Below are 27,242 nucleotides of genomic sequence, written 5' to 3'. Positions count from 1 at the left end.
TCAAGAATTTTCAATCCCTTATAATTGCAGCCCAATGGTTTGTCAGTTACTTTACCAAGTGGAAGGTGACTTTTATTTATTTTTATTTTATGAACACTCCCACCAAGATTGGTCCACTTTTATAAAGATGGCAGTTGTAATATTTGTTTCTCCTAGCTGCTTCTTTTAGCAGTCTATTTTTTACTGTAGCAGTAATTTGTATGCACTTAGATGAAAGCACAGACATGAGACTGCTGATAAAAGCATGCCACACTAGTGGCTATCCATACTAGTGCTTATCATTACTATCAATGTAGCCATGTGGTATTTGCTTTTCGTCTTAGCAAGATCCTGTGTTATTGGTACACTCATGTCTATTCAGGTAGAACTGCACTTTCAAATATGTGATATGTTGGTATTGCCACTAAAGCAGTAAGATAATATACAACGAAATAACAATGTTTGAAAACAACATTGCACAATTGTACGCACAAACATATAGAATGTAGTGGCAATTAGTCAGCTTCCTGCAGCTGGGGAGGGGAGTTATAATGTGAACTACCGACCTCAGCATGAGTGGGTAGTGGGTAGCACTGGTAACATGGGCACTGGTAGCGTCGGTACATATTACTGCATTGCAATACAATAATCATTGGTCATAATTCCTACTTAATAACACCTGTATTACCTATGTCAACTTCACTCATGATACTGTGCATAGCATATCCAACTTACCTATGTGCTTTCCATGTTACCAGTGCTACCCATATTACCAGTGCTACCCATGATACCATTGCTACCCATGTTACCAGTGCTACCCATGTTACCAGTGCTACCCATGCTACCAGTGCTACCCATGTTACCGGTGCTACCAGTGCTACCCATGTTACCAGTGCTACTCATGTTACCAGTGCTATCAGTGCTACCCATGTTACCAGTGTTACCCATGTTACCAGTGCTACCCATGTTACCGGTGCTACCAGTGCTACCCATGTTACCAGTGCTACCTATGTTACCAGTGCTACCAGTGCTATCCATGTTACCAGTGCTACCAGTGCTACCCATGTTACCAGTGCTATCAGTGCTACCCATGTTACCAGTGCTACCCATGCTACCCATGTTACCAGTGTTACCCATGTTACCAGTGCTACCCATGTTACCAGTGTTACCCATGTTACCAGTGTTACCCATGTTACCAGTGTTACCCATGTTACCAGTGCTACCCATGTTACCAGTGCTACCCATGTTACCAGTGCTACCCATGCTACCAGTGCTACCCATGCTACCAGTGCTACCCATGTTACCAGTGTTACCCATGTTACCAGTGCTACCCATGTTACCAGTGTTACCCATGTTACCAGTGCTACCCATGTTACCAGTGCTACCCATGTTACCAGTGCTACCCATGTTACCAGTGCTACCCATGCTACCAGTGCTACCCATGTTACCGGTGCTACCAGTGCTACCCATGTTACCAGTGCTACTCATGTTACCAGTGCTATCAGTGCTACCCATGTTACCAGTGTTACCCATGTTACCAGTGCTACCCATGTTACCGGTGCTACCAGTGCTACCCATGTTACCAGTGCTACCTATGTTACCAGTGCTACCAGTGCTACCCATGTTACCAGTGCTACCAGTGCTACCCATGTTACCAGTGCTATCAGTGCTACCCATGTTACCAGTGCTACCCATGCTACCCATGTTACCAGTGTTACCCATGTTACCAGTGCTACCCATGTTACCAGTGTTACCCATGTTACCAGTGTTACCCATGTTACCAGTGTTACCCATGTTACCAGTGCTACCCATGTTACCAGTGCTACCCATGCTACCCATGTTACCAGTGCTACCCATGTTACCAGTGCTACCCATGCTACCAGTGCTACCCATGTTACCAGTGCTACCCATGCTATTAGTGCTACCCATGTTACCAGTGCTACCAGTGCTACCCATGTTACCAGTGCTATCAGTGCTTTCCATGTTACCAGTGCTACCCATGTTACCAGTGCTACCCTTGTTACCAGTGCTACCCATGCTACTAGTGCTACCCATGTTACCAGTGCTACCCATGCTACCCATGTTACCAGTGCTACCCATGTTACCAGTGCTACCCATGCTACCAGTGCTACCCATGTTACCAGTGCTACCCATGCTACTAGTGCTACCCATGTTACCAGTGCTACCAGTGCTACCCATGTTACCAGTGCTATCAGTGCTTTCCATGTTACCAGTGCTACCCATGTTACCAGTGCTACCCGTGTTACCAGTGCTACCCATGCTACTAGTGCTACCCATGTTACCAGTGCTACCCATGCTACCCATGTTACCAGTGCTACCCATGTTACCAGTGCTACCCATGCTACCAGTGCTACCCATGTTACCAGTGCTACCCATGCTAACAGTGCTACCCATGTTACCAGTGCTACCAGTGCTACCCATGTTACCAGTGCTACCAGTGCTACCCATGTTACCAGTGCTACCCATGTTACCAGTGCTACCCATGTTACCAGTGCTACCCATGTTACCAGTGCTACCCATGTTACCAGTGCTACCCATGTTACCAGCGCTACCAATGTTACCAGTGCTACCCATGTTACCAGTGTTACCCATGTTACCAGTGCTACCCATGTTACCAGTGCTACCAATGTTACCAGTGCTACCCATGTTACCAGTGCTACCAGTGCTACCAATGTTACCAGTGCTACCCATGTTACCAGTGCTACCAATGTTACCAGTGCTACCCATGTTACCAGTGCTACCAATGTTACCAGTGCTACCCATGTTACCAGTGTTACTCATGTTACCAGTGCTACCCGTGTTACCAGTGCTACCCATGCTACTAGTGCTACCCATGTTACCATTGCTACCCATGTTACCAGTGCTACCAGTGCTACCCATGCTACCAATGCTACCCATGCTACCGGTGCTACCCATGTTACCAGTGCTACCCATATTACCAGTGTTACTATTAACTACACTTTCCTACTACTGTGGTATATACTAAACAATTACACAATGATGTAATGATGATGTATTGTAAGGACAAGATACACATAGAACCACCCATATTTCTCTCCCATACTCTGGGTCACAAAGTTAGTGATGGCTCAGTAGACACGATCAACTCTAAAACATCTCAACAACATCAGTTGCTGCAAGTCAGTGAGATTCCTTGAGTATTTCTCAGGAAATGTAGCAGATTCTGGAGTATCCAGATCATACCACTAGAAACAAGAACCAATGCAATAAACATAAAATAAAAAAAACTCATGTGATTTGGCTAAAGGCTTGTTTGATTTTAAATCATCTTATTGTCTATTTTATTGATTTCTCTTGGTGGTTACACCATTGTTTTGATTTGAGAAGTCTATTGTGCCACCTACTTACCAGCACTAGCTGCTTTGTTTTGCACCAATTTTCGTGTGGTGAGCATTATTTAGAATTTTGAAACAATGCCAAAAGGGCACAAGGATAAGAACCCTAAGGCAAAAGGTTCAGCTGAGCCTTACCCCAAGAAAGGAAGAAAGACTGATGGCGACTCACAGGAGGAAAGCTTGTACTGTGATAGATGCACCAGTGCTGTTGATCAATTAATCCAGTGTGAAAAATGTAAAATGTATTTGTGCGCAGCCTGTGAAAAGATTCCAGAAAATGTGATGACAACAGTGGGTGAGTATAACCAAATACACTGGTTCTGTCAATACTGTGATGTACTTGTTAGCAAAGCTATTGGCCAAGCTTGTACAATTGAAAGTTTATCCCAAGCTGTTCAAAGTAGTGTGTCTTTGTGCTTAAAGGAAGTAGTTGATCAATTTACAGAAGTGGTCAATCAGGCAAAAGAATGTCTCAAGCCCAAAACAGCTTCACAAGAAGGTCCAATAATAATGGAAACCAACGACGGCTTTGAAGGCTCTCAACAACAATATACCAACATTATTCGACACCCAGTTAAGGGCTCTACTGATATTTCAACTGCTCTAAGCTCTGTACTTGCAGAAGAGAAGGAAAGAAGTAAACGACAACTTAACTTGATAGTCCACAACCTAGAAGAAGCCTCCGGGGATGATGCAGAAGCCTGCAAGCACCAAGACATTAAGAAAACTGCAGATATTTTTCGGCATTTGGGTGTAAAAGCAACAATTAACAATGTTTTACAACTAGGAAAGAAGGGAGACAAAAGCAGGCTCCTAAAAGTAACCGTCAACTCTGACAAAGAAAAAGCAGCTATTCTACGTTGCTGCACTCGCTTACATCATGACTCTACTCCAAGTAGCTTTCGTAAAATCTACATTACACCTGACTTTACCCCACAGCAGCAAAAAGAAAACAAACTTCTTAGGAGCAAATTAGCTGACATGAACAAGGAAGGAAATTTTTATCGGATAAAAAACGGACTGATTGTCTGGAGGGAGGAGTAAAATTCTCCCCCGGTACAACCTCAACTAATTTTAACACTGAATCTGTGACTACCCTTGACTCTCTCCTTTGTTTACAAACAAACGCCAGGAGTATTTTCAACAAGTTCAGTGAACTTCAGTTACTTGTTTCTCAACACAATCCCTATATCATTGGCATCACTGAAACCTGGTTAGACAATAGTATTAAGGACTCTGAAATCTATCTAGACAACTACAACATCTTATGAAATGACCGATCTGCTTCTCGCGGTGGTGGAGTCCTTCTATTCGTCCACAAATCACTCATATGCTCACCTTGCCAAAAGCTTGAATCTGTCAACTTTGACAAATCATTGTGGTGTTTAATGTCTTTACCTGCCAATAACACCGTGCTTGTTGGATTAGTTTATAGATCACCCTCCTCTACTGAATTAAACAGCTCTAAGTTCCTAGACATAATTCACACCATCTCCCTTCAGCAAAGCTTCAATCAACTTTTACTTATTGGCGACTTCAATCTCCCAGATATAGAATGGGTCAACCATTATTTTCCAGTAGCTCTACATCATTCTCAGCCAAGTTTTTGGATGCAATGCAAGACTCTTTTTTATCCCAGCATACCACTCAACCTACCCGCCATCATCCTAGTCAAAAGTCTTCTATTTTAGATTTAATAATAACAAAATACCCTGATAATGTCACTAACCTTGTTCACCTACCCCCACTTGGTTCTAGTGATCATGATTGTTTGATGTGGGAACTTTGTAGCGGAGCAATACACAAACGGAGTAAAACCACTAAGTCCTACAATTATTTTAGAGGGGATTATGATTCCCTGAACAGTTACTTCAAAGAAATGGACTGGTCGTCAAGATTTGAAGGTCATGACATAGACCATAACTACAATTTATTTGTTCAAGCTGTATCATCAGCTATTGACATTTACATTCCTAGAGTTTCTAAAGCTAACAAAGCTAAGCCTTCTCCTTCTTGGTGGTCCAAAAGATTATCAGTCGCAGTTTGTAATAAGAAAAGATTATTCAACAAGTGGAAAATAGAGATGCGCCGATTTTGCCGGCAAATTTTTTGGAAAAATATGTTGGTAAAAGCAAAGAACAAAATGCTGGAAAAATAGGTGGAAATTTGGAAAAATGGGCTCCAAGGAATGGCAACTTGGCACATTTTGTATGATAAAGATCGAGATACTCTAATAGAACAGTCACGCATAGTATTAGGACAACATTATGCTCATAAGAAATGGTGACTATAGATCGAGATACTCTAATAGAGTAGTCACTATGTACGAAATATTCTAATAGAGCAGTCACACATGCTTGTAAGCTAGATATACTGCAATTAATTTTTACTGATGCTCAGCAAAATAGAAAAATTTCAAGCAAAATATTGAGCAAAATAGGTAAAAAATAAAAGAATTGCTGTAAAGAAAAATAGATAGAAAAAAAAGCAAAATAGGCTCATCCCTAGCAAAACTAGTAGTGACTATCAGACCTATGATCAACAAAGAAACACAGTCAAATCAATGATAAGATCTTCCCAATCTAGTAATGAATCAAAACTGATTCAACTTTCACAGACTCATCCTAAAGCACTATATCGCTACATAAACAGCAAACAAAAAAATTGATCAGATATCACTCATTTGCAAAAATCTGATGGTACAATGACTTTATCTGATGCAGAAGCTGCTGAAGAGTTAAATAGCTTTTTCAAGTCCACGTTTACTTTAGAAGAGTCAAGTCATATTCCAGCCATTTCAACCCAAATTTCTGAAACACTGTCAGACATTAACATATCAGAAGAATTAATATTTTACAAACTACTTTCCTTGAACGGAAACAAGGCCCCTGGCCCTGATGCTTTACATCCTCATTTTCTTAAATCATGTGCTGCCTCCTTAGCTAAGCCTTTATTTTTATAACAAAGCAATCATTGATCTCTGGCACACTTCCAGACCTTTGGAAGAAGGCTCATGTTACACCTATTCTTAAAAAAGGTAGTAGATTGCAACCATCTAATTACAGACCAATAAGTCTTACATCACAAGTAGTTAAGCTTATTGAATCAATAATAAGGGAACAACTGTAGGACTTTCTTGACCTACACAGGGTACTCAACCCAAACCAGCACGGCTTTGTGAAACATAATCATGCTTTACCAACTTACTAGAATGTCACAGCAAATGGTCTGCTGCTCTTGATTCTGGGTTTGGTGTTGACGTTATCTATTTAGACTACTCCAAAGCCTTTGACTCCGTCCCACATTTACGACTTATAAGTAAACTACAATCTTATGGTGGTATCAATGGCAACCTTCTCACATGGATAAAGAACTTTTTGATTGGTAGACAACAACGTGTGGTTCTTAATGGTAGCAGTTCTAGATGGGTGAATGTTACAAGTGGGGGTCAGTGCTCAGCCCACTTTTATTTATCCTGTATGTTAATGACACAACTGATGGACTCCAAAGTACACTAGAGATGTTTGCTGATGACTCTAAACTTTACAGAATTATCCAAACTCCTCAAGATGTCAAAATTTTACAGGAAGACCTTAATTTTATCTCGAACTGGTCAAGACTTTGTTTACTGAAGTTTAATACTTTAAAGTGCAATGTAATACACTTAGGTAGAGGAGACCACATCACCTACACCCTGTACGATCAGGCCTCAGGAGCTCATAATCAGCTAGAATCTACAACAGAACAAAGATATTTAGGTGTATGGATCACACCAGACATGGGCTCAAGTCTTCATTGTCACAAAATTGCAAGTAATGCTAACCAAGTATTGGGAAGACTGAAGCGTAGTTTCAAGAATAGATCAGCACCATCATTTACACTGCTGTACAAAACTTTAGTCCGACCGCATCTAGAGTATTGTGCCCCAATCTGGAGCCCCCATTTAGCAAAGGACATTGACATACTAGAAAAGGTTCAAAGAAGGGCTATTAAGCTGATACCATCTATCTCTACACTATCTTATGAAGCTAGACTTCAAGAACTAGATTTGCACTCACTTTTTTGTAGATGACAAAGAGGAGACCTAATTGAAGTGTTTAAGATACTAAACTCATACTATCAAATTGACCCAAAAGATATCTTTACATTACAACAAGACAGTGTTACCAGGGGCCATAAAATGAAACTTTTAAAACAAAGAATTAGCAGAAGCATTGGTCAACACTTTTTCAACTTTAGAATAATCCAACAATGGAATGACTTACCTGACGAAGTAGTTCTGGCAAAAACTTATCTTCTTTCAAACACTCACTAGACCAATATTGGAGAGAAACTGGACATGGACATTGTCAAAGGCCTTTGGCCTATTAATCAATTTTGTATTATAATTGTCCATTAAATAATAATAATAATAAAATTATGATATTCTGCAGTTGAAGTACAATAATTATCACTGCGAGCAAATCAAACTTCACACTACAATAAGTGTTCACTTCTTTCCATGCTTTTTCATTCTTTTCCACATCATCAGGTAAGCTACCCAACACATCATGGCTAATTTCTCTCAGCCTTATAATGTCTTCCCAGCCCTGGTCTGGAATCCAATTGTATGGCTTGAGCCGAGAGCTCTTCTCCAATGAGATATTTCCCTTTATAAAGAAATCTAATTCTTCATGTAAGCTCTCCTCTACTTCTTGAATTTTGATTGTCATTTGAAATGAGAATAATAACTTGTGCACCTCAAACAAACCTGTAAGATAAACAATAACTATGACAAAAGAATTAGAGTGACTTTAAACATACTCAAATAATACGTTGTGCAAAGAATTCATTGCTACACTATATGGACTTCAAATATTTTAACACTCACCAGTACAAGCATAATTGTATACATTGTGTGTAAGTATGTCCATGATATTCTTCAGTCTCTTGGGTAGGTGAGAGTCTGGGAGGCTCTTCTTAAGGGAATAGTTGAACACTTCAAGGTAAGAACTGAGGGAGTATTGGTACATGGTGTTGATGGCTGCCATATCAGCCAGTATGAAGAAGAGTACAGCACCTCTCCTTGCTAATGGTCTGTAACCATCTCTGAGTTTGTCAATGTCTGCTGATGTCACTTGAGCTTCTTTTAGTTTAGCAAACACCCACATATGTAGCAATGTACATAGAATAGACATATAGGTATTACGTGTACACATAATGTTCTCTGTACCTCTGAAGCTTTAACTTTAGTTTCTTCCAAGGTTTGTACCAGTTCCTCATTGTCCAACATGTTTCCAGTAGAGGTAGCTAACTCTCTTAACAAAGCATCCTCTAAATCTTTCAACAGTCGCTTGTTATCACTAATATGGAATAAACAAATGATTATTGTGCAATTACAACTCTTCATTCCATTAAACATCAGACCAAACATAAAAGTCTACCTTGTCTCTTGGATCAATCTTTCACGTTGCTCTTCCAACTCCTTCTTTTCAAACCCAACAATTACACTGAGTAGCTGATCTTCCAACCCCTTCAGTGTTACTGTATAGTTGATGATCATTGTTATTCCAAATATGGCTGGTGTGTACTTGGGGTTGGCTAGTTTAGTATTCAAGTAGAGTTTAAAGTTTGGATCATAATCCACCTCCTTGTTTCCTAGTGTGATGGTTTGACGATTACCAGAACCTAAGTTTGCATGCAAGTATGTTAGGAGAACTACATCTGATTCACAACCTTTAATGTTCTTGTCCAGTACAGAATCAATGACTGGATCAATGTACTCATCAACATCTTTAAACAGACACGGAAAGCCAAACTTGATGGCAAGTTCTAGTTGCTTGATGAAGACAGGATCATTAAAGGTACAAATCTAAATAATGAACAGTATTACATACAGTATGCAATATGGAATGTTAAATCGTGCAGTAGTTAGCTACCTTTAAATTATTCTTTTCTTCTTTCTTTCTGATTCAATTTAAAGCCTGCTGCTGAGGATCAATACAGAGAGGGTATCTGCTAGCGTTTGTGGTGAGTATTCCATTTTGTATTGATAATTCATCAGGTGGTAATGACTCAGATGTCCACTTGCTAATCTCAACATCATTTGTTAACAATGTTTCTAACTTGAATGGTTGACTGAGTGGAATCTCACGTTGTACAACATCAGCTTGCCAGTCCTCCACTTGTATTAAATTTTGATAACGGAAGTCCCACGAGAAGGTACCAAGGTAGCTCAGAAATGATGACGATAACAAACAGTCTCCTAATAGGTCTGACATTAATATTTTTAGCTAGATGTATTCAAGGAACACTTACATTCCCTTTATACTTTAACTATGGTAAGTGGTATTAGTGAATACCTTATTAATTAGGTCTGACAATAATGTTTTTAGCTCCAAATTCTTCTGCATGTATACTACAAGTTAATATCTATGCTTAAAGTGAGTAGTTTCTTTGCTTAGGTTATAGAAATTTGTGGCTATAATTTGCTAATGGTTGTGTTACCAACTCAGAACCACTTTAAAGTTGACACTCCAATGAAGCAATGACATAATCACAACCTTGGTTCCACTGCATATTGGTTGCATCAAGGTGAATCCTCCACTGCAGTTGCTAGCTTCCAATCCCTATGGTAACGAAGGGCGTTTCCAGACAATGTTTACACATTCATTAGAAAAATTAGCTCATTTCTCCTTGAGAGAATAATGGATGTTAACATGCTTGGTGCCAAATTGTAGCCAATGAACTAGTCTACCGATGGTATAAATTATGAGTGGTAAAATAGGAGAAAGAGTGGTCTAGGTTTGCAATTTGAGATATTTATATGGCTGTGGTTTCTGGGCACCACTAACAGTAGGCATACCTAGCATTATTATGGCACTCCATTAAGTGTCATGACCCAGCAGAGACTGATAGCATTCTGTTTGGCTGGTTACTTTGTTTCTGACAGTGATTATTTTAGCAGCAGATTTCCCTTATGCTGCTCCAAGCTTTGCTCGGACCTTGAAGTGTCTTGCAATGCTTTCAAAGATGTGACATTTGATTTACTGCCTGGAAATCTATATCAACCCTTACCTTAGTAAACAAAACAGCATACTTAAGTAATGTGGCCCATTGCTGCAGGCTAGTTCTCCAAGCTGATGGTTATACATCAACCTGTTAAACAAATGACATCACCATCATAGGCCAACTCATTACAGGTACTTGGTCAGTAGGCTCATTCTTGTTGTATTAATGCACAAGTAGTTCGAACGCCTATCAAACAGTACGGTAGTACCATTTAAGTAGGGATCACCTAGAAAAATTTGTGTGCTGCCCAAAATTCTGCCTTTAAAAATCACCCTAGAGACATTTTATGCAACAAAAATCACCTTTACGGAATAGTACTAGTCCATATAATATACAAAACAGCAATAAATATAATAAAACACTTACAAGTGGTCGGATATAAAATTTTTTTTAAATCGCCAAAACTTGAATTCGTCTCACTGCCTTGCTGCCTCACTGCCTGCCTCACTGACCACAGTCACAAGGCTAGAGGCCAAACGAAGCAGTGTATGGCCACCATTTTACACCACAATTACAAACTCACCAGTGAGATGTGCCTTTTGGTGTTCTGACGAGTATAGGCCCTCTGCATTTTGTTTTTTCTTTTGTCTTCAATCAGGCTGCTTGTCTTCTTCATCCAACGAAACCATATCAAGGCGTTAATTTTCCATGTAAACACTCGCTTTCAGCAACATATGCAGATGCCACAGAATTATTTTAGAGCTGGATTTCAGAAGTGCTTCAGTCCCAGTGCTATACTAGCTGGATATCTGCAAGTTTATGATTGGGATCCCGTTTGCAATAGATTTGTGACCACACCCATCAATAAAGTACAGGGACCACACCTTTTAACAATCTAGCTGTTTATTTATAATACTTAATAGTAAACAAGATGACCTCACCCCTTATTGGTCTAGCTAGCTGCACACCTCTTGGTTGACTTGAGATATACTCTTATACAACAGTCACTCTAATACAACAGTCATTTATCATATTCTATTAGAACAGTCACAAGTTACATTGTAGCTAGCAGCAAAGCACTAAACAAACTAGTATTTAAAAAATGTTAATTTAAAAATGAAGTATCCATGTATGCAATAAAAGTAGTAAAACAAGAGATGAATGATGGTATTACAGCATGCCAAAGTAGAGATGTTCCCACTGAGCTACACTGTAATACCATCATTCATGTCTTGTTTCACTACTTTTATTGCACACATCCTTACTTCATTTTTAAATTTTTTAAATACTAGTACTATACAACAAGCATAGGGAAAAATTGAGAATTTTAAGTTTGATTAAAGGTCATAGAAAAATTCTTAATTTTCCTCTTGTTTACTTTTTTGTAACATTATTATGACTGGTGAATCCACACATACTGCATCAAAAGAAAGAATGGCACCAGAGGTAATGCTTTCGAGTGAACATGCATAAAATTATCAATTACTGGCTCAAACGTGAAGTGGCCATTATGCTTCACTTTCAGCTATGTTCAGCCTGTTTTACAGTGTTACAAATGAAGAACAGTAGAAGAAGCGCCTTTGCAATCAATCCAGTAAGGCATCAGGCAGGCAAAATTTTGTAGCAATCTATTGGAAGTATTTAGGGTGCCATCATACCAAAGGCACTTTTGGGCTTGGTTATAACTAACCAATATTGCCAAGGCATCGGGATAGTATTATTGTGAAGCTGGATTTTGGCTGATTTTTTTTGGCCAGAAAAACCCAAATTTCCATGATCTCTAATATCTGTATGATAATTTCACAAACATACTTGTATGAGTATTTAGTCACACAAGAGTACACCCACAGGATTCACTGGGTTGTTTTACCTAATAAAGTTCACCCTCTTTACACACCATTCATTCACACTACACAAAATGTACACACCTGACTTTCTCAGAACCCAAACCAGATATCAACTTGTCAGCAGCTATCAGTCGTTTTTCCATAAGTTCAGCTTCAGCTTGTAATGCTTGCTTCTCTGATGTGGCTTCTTCATATTATTTACTAAGAGCATTCAACTCTTCCTCAATGCTACTCAATACTTTGTTGATCTTATCCAGCTCACGCTTGCTCATTTGATAATTTTTCTCCAACCTAGCCACCTATATGGTATTAAAGAAGCACAATATGTAAGCACATATACTTGTGTGTTCTACTGTAGTGTATACAATGTTACAAATACCCTACACACCTTAGGTTTAATTTCTCTGGCAACAGTACAGTAGCCCATGACTGCCTTGACAAACTTATACATGCCAGCACCAGCTCTACTAATTTCTTTCATACGATCATATTCAATGTCCATCTTCTTTAAGAAAGCCTCAACTTGTTTTACCTGCATAAATGTGTTACATATTTACACTGTACATACTGTATGTAAATGTACTGTTTACTTGTCCTGAATTGATTCCATCCACGTCCAGGGTTGTTAAGGAGTTCAGGAAGTTTGTTTCAGACATCATTCCTTTAGCAGTTTTTCAGCTGACTTCTTTGAAGTCTCTCAACACAACTATACACTCACACACTGTCTGAACTGGTGGGGGAGGCTTGGCATATGATCTGCATTATACAGTATGCATCATGATAAGTATTTGGAGCTATACACAACTTTGACACTTCAAATCAAAGGAAACCACAGAGTTATACCCCTGACCACAGAGCAATATAATGACATTGCCCTGTGGTTTATCATGATACTGTAGAGTCTGGTTGTTCTTCCCAAAATATTGTTAAGTGTATGCACCTAATAAAGAAACTTTGTTGTGATAGTTTATTGATTCAATCTCTTGGAGTGGTGCGATTTGTATATACCAATATTTGGAAGTCCAAAATCCTTCATGTGGAGCATGAGTACCATACTGTACTGTTGAACACTGTTTTGCTTGGTAAACATATGTAGTGAAATCCACATTATTGGCATATACCACATAATCTCAAGCCTTGCACAGTTGATAAACCTCTAGCATTTTTCTAGCACAGCTGCACCTTGTGTTGGAGCTTTTGTCTGCATGCACTTCTAAACCATGACTTGGTATAAGAAACTGTAATATATATGTGACTGGACCTGTGAAACCCTGACACAATCCTGCAAGCTTTATACAGCAAGTATAGGGAAAATAAATTACAGGCTCTTAGTTGTAACTTACGAACACATTGATGTATGGAGCTGAAATTTTCATCATCATGTTTGCGATGAATAGAGGTTGGGAATTCATTATTGGGTAAGTTCATCTTTTTATCACTTTCTTTACCGCATAAAAAGGCAAAATTTGTGCAGAAAATTTGATTGCGTATGATTGCTTTGATGTGATGTAAACAAACGCTCATAACTTGTGTACTCTTGGGTCTACGGCAATGAAACAAAGATTTTCCAACTCCTCTTGAGTAGGTGAATAAGATAATATCCAGGTTTGTATTGTTAGTCCTTTCCTTCACTAAGAAAGAGGCATTCAATAAGTTTACAGATTTTTTTCAATGATATGCAAATATTTCATCCATTGTATTCAATGCTTAATATTGTAATCGATTTTTCTGTTGTTGCAACTTTGCAGGTCTGTAACTCTGAAAATTATTGGCATATGAGGCTGAAACTTTGCCAGAAGGTACACTTGGCAAAGTAGAAGATTATTATAAATATTTAATAAACAGGAATTGGAAAAATGTGCGATTGTGTCAGGTTTTCGCAGATCCGGTCACATATGTGTGCTATCTCTACGGTATAGCCCTGATCACAAATGCCATTAATGCTGAGATAGTATATTGAACTGTTTAAAGTTTTAGATTGCGGGTTTGAGTTTAGATAGAATAGGCTAATTAGGCTAAGTGTTTTCTTGAAGGAAAAAAGCATTGTATTGTATAGTTCAGCAACTAGACATCACTAAATAATTGTTTTGACAATGATTGGATCATTTTTCCACACAGCACATTTCAACTGCATGACAAGATGGCTCAGACATTCAAGGTCAATAAATCTATACTGTCAAGTACTTATCCTAATGCCGTAGTTTATCCTTAATGGGTTATATGACTAGAAATGGTACCACTAAACAAGCAAAACCTGTACAACAGCATTGTACAGGCTATGAACAATGTTCCACAAGTACCATAGCCCACACTGTAAAACCCACAATCAATCTTTACATATCTTTGTATAAACTTGTATAAAACTAATGGGGTGAATGCCTTTTCACCTCTTTGGTGAGTATGTCCATGGTATATGACTTATACTCTTGGAAGTTGCCTAGATATATGCCCAAATCTAAGGACTTGCAGCCCTCAGGTTTTGGATATAAGGCAAATCCTTTGTGGTCATGGTACAAACTACACAATGATTTGTGATCCCTACCTGATTTCTGTAACATCAGACTTGTCAAGATCACTAAGAGCAATTCTAGCCTCCTCCAGAGCTGAAAGAGCAGCAGCTAATACTTCCTCAGCTTCTGCCTACAGTGCAATTGATGACAGAAAGTGCACAAATATAAAGTTTGAATAATCATTGTAAAGCAACTGTACACAAATACACATGCATACTTGTGTATGCAAGTTTTATAATAATACACATTTTAATCACATTACCTTTTCAACAACAATAACTTTATTCAATTTCAACACTTTTAGCTTGAGCCATTTGTTGTTTTTCTTTGGCTTGTTCAGTTTTAGAAGATATATCACTCAACAGTTCCTCACAAGCACCTGTCTTCTTTGTCACAGCTTCTTTCTGAACCTCTAGTTTTCATTCAGCACACTCAACTGTTCTGAGGCCTCAATAAGTTTTGTAAGGTCTCCACTGAGCCTGTGACACTGTACAAATGTACACATACAATAATACAGGTGAGTACTACATATGTGACTGAATTTGACAAAACAAGGCTTCGACGCACAAAGCTTTGTTAGGAGATATGGCGATTTTAAGGAATCATTGTGTAATAACTTCCCAGTGCCTACAGCTGTGCAAACAAAATTTGCACCAATTGTTCATCTGTTCACTAGCTATCACTGAGTGGGTGTATACATTTCTGATACCCAAAATTTGCCCTGTTTTGAGCAGCTTTTTTCGAGTGGGTAATAATATCACAGGTGGTAGTAATAGGGTGGGAGGGTGGGGGTAGTAATAGGGTGGGAGGGTGGGGGTGGACGGTGGTCTTAATATACGGGTATAAAATGAAGTAAGAAGACGATTGGAATCCAGAGGCCAAGTTTGGGCTCTCCATGGCCCTCAAATTACTCCAAATTGACTGTGAACACTATTGGCGAGCTCTCTGTGAAGTCCGAGCTCACTACACACTATTATCACAAAGCCATGGCCATTTAATGGTGCCAATCTCACACTCGTGGCTTTGACAGGGTCGGAAGAAAGCTGCTACAGAAACCAGACTTGTCAGTGCTGAAGGAAGTACAGTGTGAAATATGATAGTGTATTAGACCAGCAATCCATTTCTGGTAAAATCGTAAGTTTTATTTTGTGTGTGTGGAAGCCTTGTTATGTGAAATCCAGTCACATATGTGAAAATGCAGTATATCAATTCTAACCTGATCAAGGAAGAATTTATCCTTCTGTTTCAGTAGGTCAGTATAACTGTTGATGAAGTCAAGGTAGTTCTTGGGAGTGACATGATTAACTCTGCACCATTTCTGTAGGAATTTTTTACTGTAGTCAGCAACTGATAAGTGCACATATACGATGTGTTCCACCACTGCACTGGTCTTGTCATCTGGGATTTGATCATTCTGTAATACACAAATGTTCTCAAGATGAGATTCTTTTGGTTTGAGACTATGAATACACAGACCAAGCACTATAGGTCATGTTTTGTGGTCCTATACATGACTACATGTATATACGTATATGACTGTATTTCACAATTCTAAAAATGTTTATAAGTCCTTGACAATTTATGTACTGTACACTGAATATGTGATAAAGAAATTTCATGCCATACAATCCTTGTGCTTATCACCCATCCCAAAAAAGATGAATATAATGTATGCATTTTAATCCTTTTTTTTTTCAAATGCTTGCACCCTGAATAGACTCTTTCCAAAAATACATCACTGCTTAGCAACACTTTTCCGACACTTTGATTGGGGCCACTGTCAATAATCACGATTGCGCTACATAGAAATATGGTGGTGAAAACAGCTCGAACAGAGTAGTATTGTTAAAGGACAGGCCATAGAAGTCTTGGAGGTTGCAAATTGGTGTTGTGGTTAGAGGGAGGCAGTTATCAGGACTGAACAAGGTGTAAAACCTTGACAACACTAATTTTCTTGTCTGCCCTGTACAAGAAGCTGTTAAATAGGGTGTTGGATGTGGGAGGTCAGCCACTGTCACAGATACTATTACCAATACAGTACTAATGATTACCCAGACTAAAATGCTATATGATAGCTTCTGGTATGGGCAGGCAAAGAAATTAGTGTTGTCAATGTTTTGCACCTTGTTCAGCCCTGTTAACCACCTGCCTCTAACCAGAACACTAATTTGCAACCTCAAAATTTCTATGGCCTGTCCTTTAACAATACTGCTCTGCTTGAGCTGTTTTCACCACCATATTTCTATGTAGCGCAATGGTGATAATTGACAGTGGCCCCAATCAAAATGTCAGAAAGGTGTTGCTAAGCAGTGACGTATTTTTGGAAAGAGTCTATTTTTTAATTGGTCTGAACCTGGAAAGCAGTACACATTCATTACATACTGTAGAGTCTGGTTGTTAAATGCACATACATATACATTAAGTTCATATTATTTGTTATAAGCACATATGTGACCGAGACTGGGAAAACCAGTCTTATCGCCTATTTAAAAGTATCAAGAAATGCCGGTTTTAAGCTATTTAGTGTGTTGTAACTTGCCAATGGTTGAAGCTATGTGTACCAAATTTTCACACGTTTTACACCAATTCCTTACCTTCCAGAGCATCCACTGTACAAGTAGCCTACATTAGTTTTTTAAACTGAGGTTGACTGTATCAGGCGAGCTCCAAAAGGGGAGGAGGTGGGGCCTGGATGGAGGGCAAGAGGCTGTTCAAAAAATTAAAAAAAGAAGGCATAGGGATGAACTGCACATACAGATCACCACTGGGCTTGGGAAAAGCAGCCAGTAAAACCAGACCACTCAAGTCTAGCTGATTTTGATTGTGAAATTAGATAGTTTATTCATGTAGCTTTGTATTCTGGGTGAAAAATCAAATCTGCTGACATAGGTATTAAGACCGGTTTTTTCCCAAACTGGGTCACGTATTCATTTCTTGTACTTAAACTTGTTATAAGTACATGTGGACAAACACAAGGCTTCAACTTGAAGTGCAACTATACAAGAAAAGAAATGTTAGTGGTTTTTAATTGTGCAAGGTGTAAAATTTCATGTGGTACATGGCCAACAATTAATTGCCTTTCACTGTGCAACTTACCAAGCAAAATAGTCTTCTATAGTATGAAATACGTGCTCCACAAAAAGAATTTCTACAAAAACCGGATCCCAAATTTATGCATGTGGCAACTGCAAATGACGACACCCCAAGAGAGTGAGTCCATTAATTATTACAATGAGGTTTTTTTATTAACATACGTGCTTAATGTTAACTAAACTAACTGTTAACTAACTGTTAATTAACTGTTAACTAACTGTTAACTTAACTACGTAATGTTAATTGTAATATTCTTTGTAAACTTTAATAAGCAGATGCACCTAACAACCAGACTCTACAGTACCTTCTATTCAAGAGTGTACATACTGTTACAAGATTTTGAAGCAGTTCTCTGTATCAACATACAGTGTTGATAACCTCAGATAGAAATCGAGAGGCTACTGCTTGTAATGTTTGTTTAGGCCAAGCAGTGAACCAGTCAATGGATGAGTTATTGACTAAACCAGGAAAGTTTCTACATCTATTCTTTAGTGTATCACCAACTGGTGACATTGCCATCACAATGTGGAGATTGTTAGCACATTTACTGACAAAGTATCCCCAAGTGCTCTCCCTGGTGGGTGGTAACCCAGCCTTCTGAGCCCCAGTACGAACCTATGTACATATGTATAAACATAAACAACATATCACAAGGTATTTACGTACTGTACTAGCCTTGCTTATTCGTTCATTATAATTATATGTACATAATACAGCTGGACCAAAGATTTGGAAGCTTTGAAACCTTTGGAATTTTGTAACCTTCGAAGGTGGTTTTACCCCTCCAAAGCTTCATAACCATGGAAGCTGCCATGTCTAATCAGTCAAAAAGCCATGTGCTTCTTGGAAGCATTGCTAATATCATTGACAAAATTTGTAGTCTGAGCAGAGCCTGTACTACAGCTGTAACAAAGTGTGAGACCATATGGTTTTACACCCATCAGTTAAGATCACTAATAACATGGTGATTTAGTTTGCCATACATTTGTTCCAGTAGGAGTGTAATCCCAAATCACATGGTTTGTTTCTGTGATTGTACTATAAAACAACCAATGAAATAACAGAATTACTAAAGCCGTTTAAGTGCAACAAGAAAGTGATATATTAAATAGCCAATCAAATACACTGACAGAAAAAGCCAATCAGATCAAGAAACCTTTTAAGTACTGAAAGAATGTCTGTCAGCAGTTGATGATCACACAGAACTCAACTACAAAGCATAAAGGCTGGTCATTATGTGTTAGTAGGCAATCACACACATTTGAGCGCAATTAGGGAATAATTGCACTCATAACAATAAATCGCACTTCGCTTTTGCCTTGTGCAATTTTGACTATTACTTGTACAATTATTTCCTAATTGCACTCAAATGTGTGTAATTACTACGTATACTAAATTACTAACATGGCATAATTAACAAAACTTCAAAGCTTCGGTGGCTTTGTTTCAAGAAGCTTCCTAGGGTAAAATTTTGACCTTTGTTCCAGCACTAGTACATACTGTATATTTCCATAACATGTATGAGAGTGCAAAAGTAAATTACTTGTCCAGTAATCTGATCCTTTTCATCATCAGCAAACAGAGCAGGTACCATACCACTAGTCAACATGTTGTTGATAAGCTCTAGAAATCCTACAAGTTATAGTACGCTAAGTGAACCATAAACTAAACAGGTTCATAAATGTGTACCTTCTTGAGCCACATGACCATCAGTAAATAGGAACACCATCTACAGAACATAGCATGTAACACCTTCATATGTAAGCTTTGACTGTTCTATTAGGATAATTACTATTAGAATATCTTGATGCAGCAGGAGGTGGAAAGTAAAATGTTTTAGTAGTTATAATGGATGCGGTTTCATCCTTAAAGCTAGTAAATGAGTTAAACTTAAAAGGGGGTTCTGTCTAAATTATAGAAACCTACCTACGTACATCTGTCACTGTTAAAGCAAATGTACATACACACACAACTGTAACAGAAGACATACATTTCTTGAACGGTTGGAGATGTCCCTGTAGGATGGAAGAGTATATGAGAAATGGTGATTCCGATGATGGAAATGTGATGTTGTAGACACTAAACAGTAATATGAAACGCGGATCCACTTCATTACGACCTCCACCAGCCTGAAGTTAGAGCAAAGCATGCAGACACATTTCACTGCAACTAACAAAATTGAAAGCTCAAATCAAACAATTGAAGTGTTCATTCTAACATTCATGAAGTACATGGTAACATACTTTCCCCATAGCTGCTAAGAAGCCAATATCTTTGTACACCTTCCGGTTGAGGTCTTTACCTCTATCATACATTCCTCCTCGCTCTAACAATAATTTCAGTAATGCTATTGGCTGTTGTGTGCCATACACATCAACCTAAAGCAAGCACTACATATATTATAATATAGAGATATTAGATGCATTAGTAAGTTCCCACTTGTGGCATGTTCATGTCATCAATGAATATGAGTAGCCTCTTTCCTGGAGGTGGTCCATAAGTGTCCTTTGTTCTCTTCTCAACATTAGCCTCAATGTTACGTTGTACATCCATTGAAGTAGTTCTTGAGGAGAAGTTGATGTTCAGCAACAGCTATAATTTGGACACAAGTAAGTATATTTATGGATAATTAAGTATGCATAACATTGTGTTTTTATAATACAAAGGTATTTAAAATGATGTGCTTACAAATGGTTGGGTACGATCTGAAGTGAACTGTATATGTGTAAAGTGCACGTATGAACAGTATATAATATTTCTTACAGCATGAAGTAAAATTACACTATAAGATTTGTATAAATAAACATACACAGGATTCTGGGTGTAGCTCTCGTAGGAAGTTTTGTGTGGTGGCCGTTTTGGAAGTACCAGTCTCTCCTACCAACACCACAGGTCTCCTCACTTGTACCATCAGCTGTAACAACCAAGTATTTCTCACAGTATCCACAGTGGGTACAAGGATCTCATTCCTGGCTTATGTACATAGTCTGGCACCTTATCAGCCCAAGGTACCCACAGCATTTGTTGCTGATCAAACATGTACTCATAGTGTTGGTAAATTGATTGGGATTTCACCCTGCTTGACACAAGCTCCTTCTCCATTGTTCTGTGTAAGGGCTGCTAGTTTTTTTACATATGCATCAAACTTGACTCGTCCTTCTAACAAGCCTGCTCCCATTGACCAGATTATACACTGAATGAAAATAGTCTCTAAAACTTCTGAACCAATTCCCATGCTTGGTCCATCTCCTTTCCTCCTAGCTCCACAGTGGGAAGACGGAGCAATGCACCTAACATAACTGTTAATTGCATCACCTGGAAGAGAAAGTAATTTTGTCATACATTACCTGTCCCAATTATGTGTACATGCATCTTCAACCTACCATGTTCATATTAGTTAGTGGCACAATGGTTTTCAGTTTATCTCCTTGTCGACCTTCCACAATACTCTCCAGTACCATTGAGATACATTGTGGTACATATTTCTCATATGACTTCATCAATTCTTTATGGCCATTCTCATTAGGAATACTGTTCACCCACTTCTCCCAGAATGGAGCATAGCCAAGATTCTTGGGGTCCACATACACCATACCACAACGTGACACAGTAGCTAGTGAAGCATACTGTAAGCCTGAAACCTGTATAGGTACATTTGTGTATATCATCAAATAGCATGTGTGTACTGAATGTGCATATCATATACATTCGTAATTATACAGATCTTGCATGTACCTCCACTAGTAGGGCATAGTACTTCTGCAGTCTGATACATTCACCATTGGCTAGAGTAAGGAGCTTGTTGTCGTCCATGACAGAACTCATGTTCTCCATCCACAAGGCATCCACATCACCATCAAACAATATATACCCCCTCTCATTCTTGTCTGTTGTTTTGTTCACTTCTCTGAAGATGTTTGACAACGGTCCATCAGTCCAGTCCCTTGTGATTGGATCCAGAATACCATACAGTTCTATCACAGAACAAGCCTTTGGATTGAGAATGTTCAACTTTGTGACCAATCCCAGCCTAAAGTGATAAACAAAAAAAAGTTGTAAATACATGTGTTGACTAAAACTTACTTGGTTTGTGCCCTGCACAAGGTGTGTATGACAACTGATTTTCCACCACCAGTAGGTCCCACAACCATCACAGTGTGACGTGTTAACATAGTCTCATACAACTGCACCACCTTATTCACCTGTATACAACAAAACCAAATCACCTTATTTTTGTTTATTTTATTGCATACTACACAAAAACAGCCAAGCTGTGAAAAAATGGTGTGATCTTAAAAAGCCTGGGTGGAAAAAGTTGTGAAATCAAAAGTGACGGTAAAGAAATGGCTGCAACGATGTCAATGCTAATAAATTTTAACAATGTACACAGCTATTATTAATTTTTTTTAGCAATACCAGCCATTTCTTTGCCACCACCTTTGATTTCACAACTTTTTTCACCCAGGCTTTTTAAAGCCACACCATTTTTTCACAGTTTGGCTGTTTTTGTGTGGATTTTACTTTTTTTTGTGCTTTATAAGGCCCCAAAACCAGAGGTTTGTTTTTACTCACATTTCTTGTTTAGATGCAATGATGATTATTGAAGACAGTCTTATAAAATGTATTTCATTGCATGATTTAATACAATATTTGATAATATTATTGTAATACTCTAATAGAGTGCACATTTTTGAGGACTTATAATAGAACATACATACATAGAATGTTCTAGAACAATCTAGTACTTTTATTGGTAGATCTATGGAACTACAAATGTTTGATTATAAGTAGATTTCAGCTAGAAATTTCATTTATAAAGCAGAAATTAAGTGAGGTGATCAGCCAAGGTAGCAGTGGTTCAGTGGTTAAGGATAGGTATGAAGGTCCTTGGTTTGAACTCTGGTAACATTTTTTTTGACACCTTTTTACCCCATGGTGACTGCTCTATTAGAGTATCTCAATCCTGATTTTACATTTGTTTGGTTTTTGCTTTATAACTTTGTTGCAGTAACTCTATTGCTATTCAAACAATCAAAAGGCACTTCTACAATGATCAGCTTATCTACACACCAATTTTCAAGTTATTCTTATACTCGGTGGCTGTGACAGAAGTTTGATCTTTTTTACATGACAAATGCTTATAACTCCTTGACTATACCTCAGATTCACAGCAAACTTGGTACATGAATCCACTGTTACACGCTCTTCATTTGTGCCAAAGATCAAGGCAATTGAGTTACACATTTGCATTTTACTGTAATTTTTGTGAAGTGTGCGAAAAGAAATCGAAGCCCCAATAGCCCCCATAAGGCATAAGAAGACATTTAAATGAAACTTTGAATGCCCATATGTTGCAAATGGCTGTGGCGGATTTTATTAAATTTGCTGTGTGGCATACCCTACCTGGTAGACAGCTATAATGCAAAATGGTGTACTTTGGAGAAGGGGCCATGGAGCTATGCATGCGTGAAAAGCTGTTTTCCTTCTTCCTATCAATATACTCATGGTGCAGTGCGCCGGCTTTCTTGACCACATGACACACTATGTGTCTTGATAAATCTTGAGGACTATATGGCTACATTATGTATAGTGTACTGACTAGTACAGAGAGTGGAGCATTCAAATTAAGTAGAGAACACACTTCAGGTTCAGAAATATACAAAACTGTGAATAAACTACACAAATATTAGTTTCTACCTGCTGTGGTAGTAAGATGTATACTTATTGTCCACCAGTGCTTGTTCTACAGCATCACTGAAGTTAGGATATCTCACTCTGGGACAGTCCAGTCCAGGAAACAAGTCAGAGACCAGCCAAAGAACAGTGGAACATCTTCAAACACAAGCTTGGGTAAATTCATATCACGTAGAGCTCTCATTAACACCACATCCTATAATTATATATAGCATAAAAGATGTATGTGTACTCACACACATCACCTATTCAGTCTTATTGTCTATTTAAAGAAATGCCGGTTTTAAGTATTCAGTGTGTTGTAGCTTGCCAATGATTTGTGCCCAATTTTCACTGCAATTCCTTATAACTTGCCTGATACTGCTTTAAAAACTAACTAAAATGGTGAGAAACTATTGGCTACTTGTACAGTGGACGCTTTCCAAAAGGGAGGAGGGCAAGAGACTGTAAGGTGTAGGGATGAATTAAGTCAAGTTTTGGTCTCAAAACTGGCTAAAATGAAAGGAAATTTATAGCAAAGGTCTTTATTCAACACCATGGAGCTGTACAACCACATACAGCCATCCCCAGGCTGGATATAACTCCATTACGGCTCCAGACTGCTTGTACAGATCACCACTGTGTTTGGGAAAATCAGCCAGCAAAAGCAGACCACTTACATAAGTCTAGCTGATTTTAAAATTTAATAGTTTATCATGTAGCTTTGTGTTCTTGGTAAAAAATCAAATCTGCTGTCATGGGCCATATAAGACCAGTTTTTCCACACCCAGTTACACATCTGTATAGACAATGTATATTTACAAACAAAACTTAAAATGAAACACAGCGTGAATGCAAACAAGGGCATAAGATTCACTAGAATTCACTTCTTGTAGATCAGGTGATCCTCTCTTAAGCTCTCCAGCCATCACGAGTACAGCCTTTAGTGCACGTAGTCCAAAGTCATAATGGTATTGTCTGCTGAGTTGTCCTTTAGCTAAACTGTATAGTACCGTCATCTTCTTTGCTAGCTAGCACCTATTAAGACAATAGACAGTTCATGTATATGCGCATATATGTATGTGTGTGTGGTGTGTGTGTGTGTGTATGTGTGTGTGTGTGTGTGTGTGTGTGTGTGTGTGTGTGTGTGTGTGTGTGTGTGTGTGTGTGTGTGGTGACTCATGTACATAAATACCGCACCTTGTAGTCCATACCCTCTCCACAGTTAGTCACAACACACAGTAGACCAAGAGCTTTAGCCAAATCTTTGGTAGTTTCTGTCTTGCCAGTACCAGCAGGTCCTCTCCAAGATGCATGGAAAGTGCCTACCATACACATCACCGTAACAGTATTTACATATATAACATGGACAGTTATAACAAATTATACCTGTGTTAAGGTGAGATAAATACGGTCAGTCAGTGGTGTAATAACTAGTCTTCCATTCAGTCCCATGTACTCATATCCATAACCAAATGATCCAGTACATTGTTGGATTATCAACTCATCTGGCTCCATCTGTCAATAGAATCTCAACTGACTCTCCCACTCAAATTCTCTTGCATCCATAATGCTGTATAACACACAAATATGTTCAAATGCATTATTAGAGTACCACACCCTTTGCTTCAAAACGATGACACATTTACATACTTACGTACTAAACACAAAACATACAAAGTTACCTGTCCCTCACAAATCTGTCCACAATGTCTCTGTTATGTACATCAATGATCAGTAAACTGTTGAACTTCTTTCGGTCATTCTTACTTAGCTGAGACTGAACCTATAACACACACACACACACACACACATGACATAATGGAATTCTCACACAAATTTTTGTTATATATTTGCAAAAGTATATGCTGTAAGTCTACTTGTATCATTGAGCTTGTAGTGCGAGGTCAAAAAGGTGTTGTACTACAGATGATTACAATCAATATACATGTACCTTAACAACAACTTCTCCAATTTGAGTGTGAAGCTTCTTGGAATAGTTCTTTAGTCTCATCTTATCACCTTTCTTTACTTTCATGAAAGTGTCTTCAACTTCCCATGTCCACCAGACCTGGTTAGCAGCTAATATCACCATACCTTGAAACCAGTACATCCACTCCACCCTATACCATGTAAATAACAGATAGAATTTTGTGTGTTTAATGGTTAATGATAAACTTAAAAATATTGCTTATTTGATAGAAACACACTACATTTAGACTAAACGGTTCTCACCGGGTTCTCACAGTAGCGGAAAATAGATTCTTTAGTGATCAGTCGATTTGTCCTTCTCATTTCATTCAGTACCGCAGTCCTCTACTCTACCCTTCGCAGCAACAGCACTACGGAACTCCATCTCTTCTCCTTCACTGGATATCATGGCTTGTGCTAGTGGCTCTCCTGTGTGACCCTGACCAAACTTCAACTTTGAGATGTTATCAAACATCTAAAAATAGTAGTTTCTGTGTACATATCTATATACACAATTTCTCAAGGTTACCTTTATCATGTGCTCCTGTACACAAGTACACTCATGACTACCAAGGATAGATAACAGTTCATCATCAGAGATGAAGAAGAAACGTGGAAAAGCATTTCTTTTGGAGTCTAGATAATCATTCAAGCTTTTCTGACATTTCTCCAAACCAATACATAACATCTGCATGTCCAGCAGCCTGTTAGCACTGTGACATGCTTCTAATACTCTTGGGTTCTTAGCAGTATCAGACATGATCTATTGGCACATGGTGTAAAATGTTACATGATTTTCATTTGTACCTTTTTGAAGGTCTTGTCAATATTGTCAAACTTCTTAGCCTCCTCAGGTAGTTGTGCTCCGATGTCACCACCGATGAAAATACTCTCAAGGTACATCCACTTCCTTTGTACCACCATCCACACCTACAATAACTTGTATCACACACACTGTATGTATTGGTTGTCTCATATACTCACATCCGCCACCTCACTGATGTGGGATAATGACTTCTCCCATTTCTGAACCTTATCAACAAATGGTCCTACAAAACATGACGCTGACATGCTCTGAAGGTTCATTGCATTGTCATCAAGTGTGATCACTATCTCATCCACTGAACCCAGAATGATACCTCTCTTGTGTACCCTTCATGTATTTATATATGTATGAGGAAACATGGCAATGTGTATAAAGTGTGTATGTGTATGTATTGTCTATGTGTGTCAAATGGTTAGAGCTGTGATCTGGTAATTGAGAGGTCCCAGGTTCAATTCCAGCTGGATATCATTGAGCAAACAGCTTTGCTTCAGTTCACTCAACTGTATTAATGGGAATCTGGTTGGTTGAGTAAATGCCAACCATTTTTGTCTCAGTGATGGTGGTCCTAGTGTGTGCATTTGCATACATGATGTACGATTCACAGATAAGCACATCATACACACTTACTTGTGTATAGTAAACTTAGTTTGTTGCCATGTTTCCACCACCTCATTGATGCCTCTTTCAATGCTCAATTCTTTACTGGCTGATGTGACAATGGTGTCTGCATAGTTGTGTAGCTACATTGCAAACAAATTTTCCAGAGTAAATGTCTCAGGGTTCATGTCAAAATTTTGTTTAGTTGATTCCACAAGTTTCTGCCAGTGCCTGAATTGTGTACACAACAGAAAGTATACACATGACATAACTGACAGGGATGTGTACATATCAAACAGTATCAAACGGTATGGTAGTACCATTTAAGTAGAGATCGCCTAGAAAATTGCGTGCATCACCCAAAATTCTCCCTTACAAA

The 27,242-nt window shown here is 38.5% G+C and overlaps 1 pseudogene; it reads right to left on the bottom strand.

Annotated features, from left to right (window-relative positions):
- Positions 1-26,553, bottom strand: part of LOC136264814 (dynein axonemal heavy chain 10-like) — a 44,374-nt pseudogene extending 17,821 nt beyond the window's left edge.
- Positions 26,554-27,242: the final 689 nt, after the last annotated feature.

The sequence above is a fragment of the Dysidea avara genome, chromosome 8 (genome assembly GCF_963678975.1).
Source record: "Dysidea avara chromosome 8, odDysAvar1.4, whole genome shotgun sequence".
Taxonomy (NCBI): domain Eukaryota; kingdom Metazoa; phylum Porifera; class Demospongiae; order Dictyoceratida; family Dysideidae; genus Dysidea; species Dysidea avara.
This window is presented reverse-complemented; position numbering and strand designations above follow the sequence as displayed.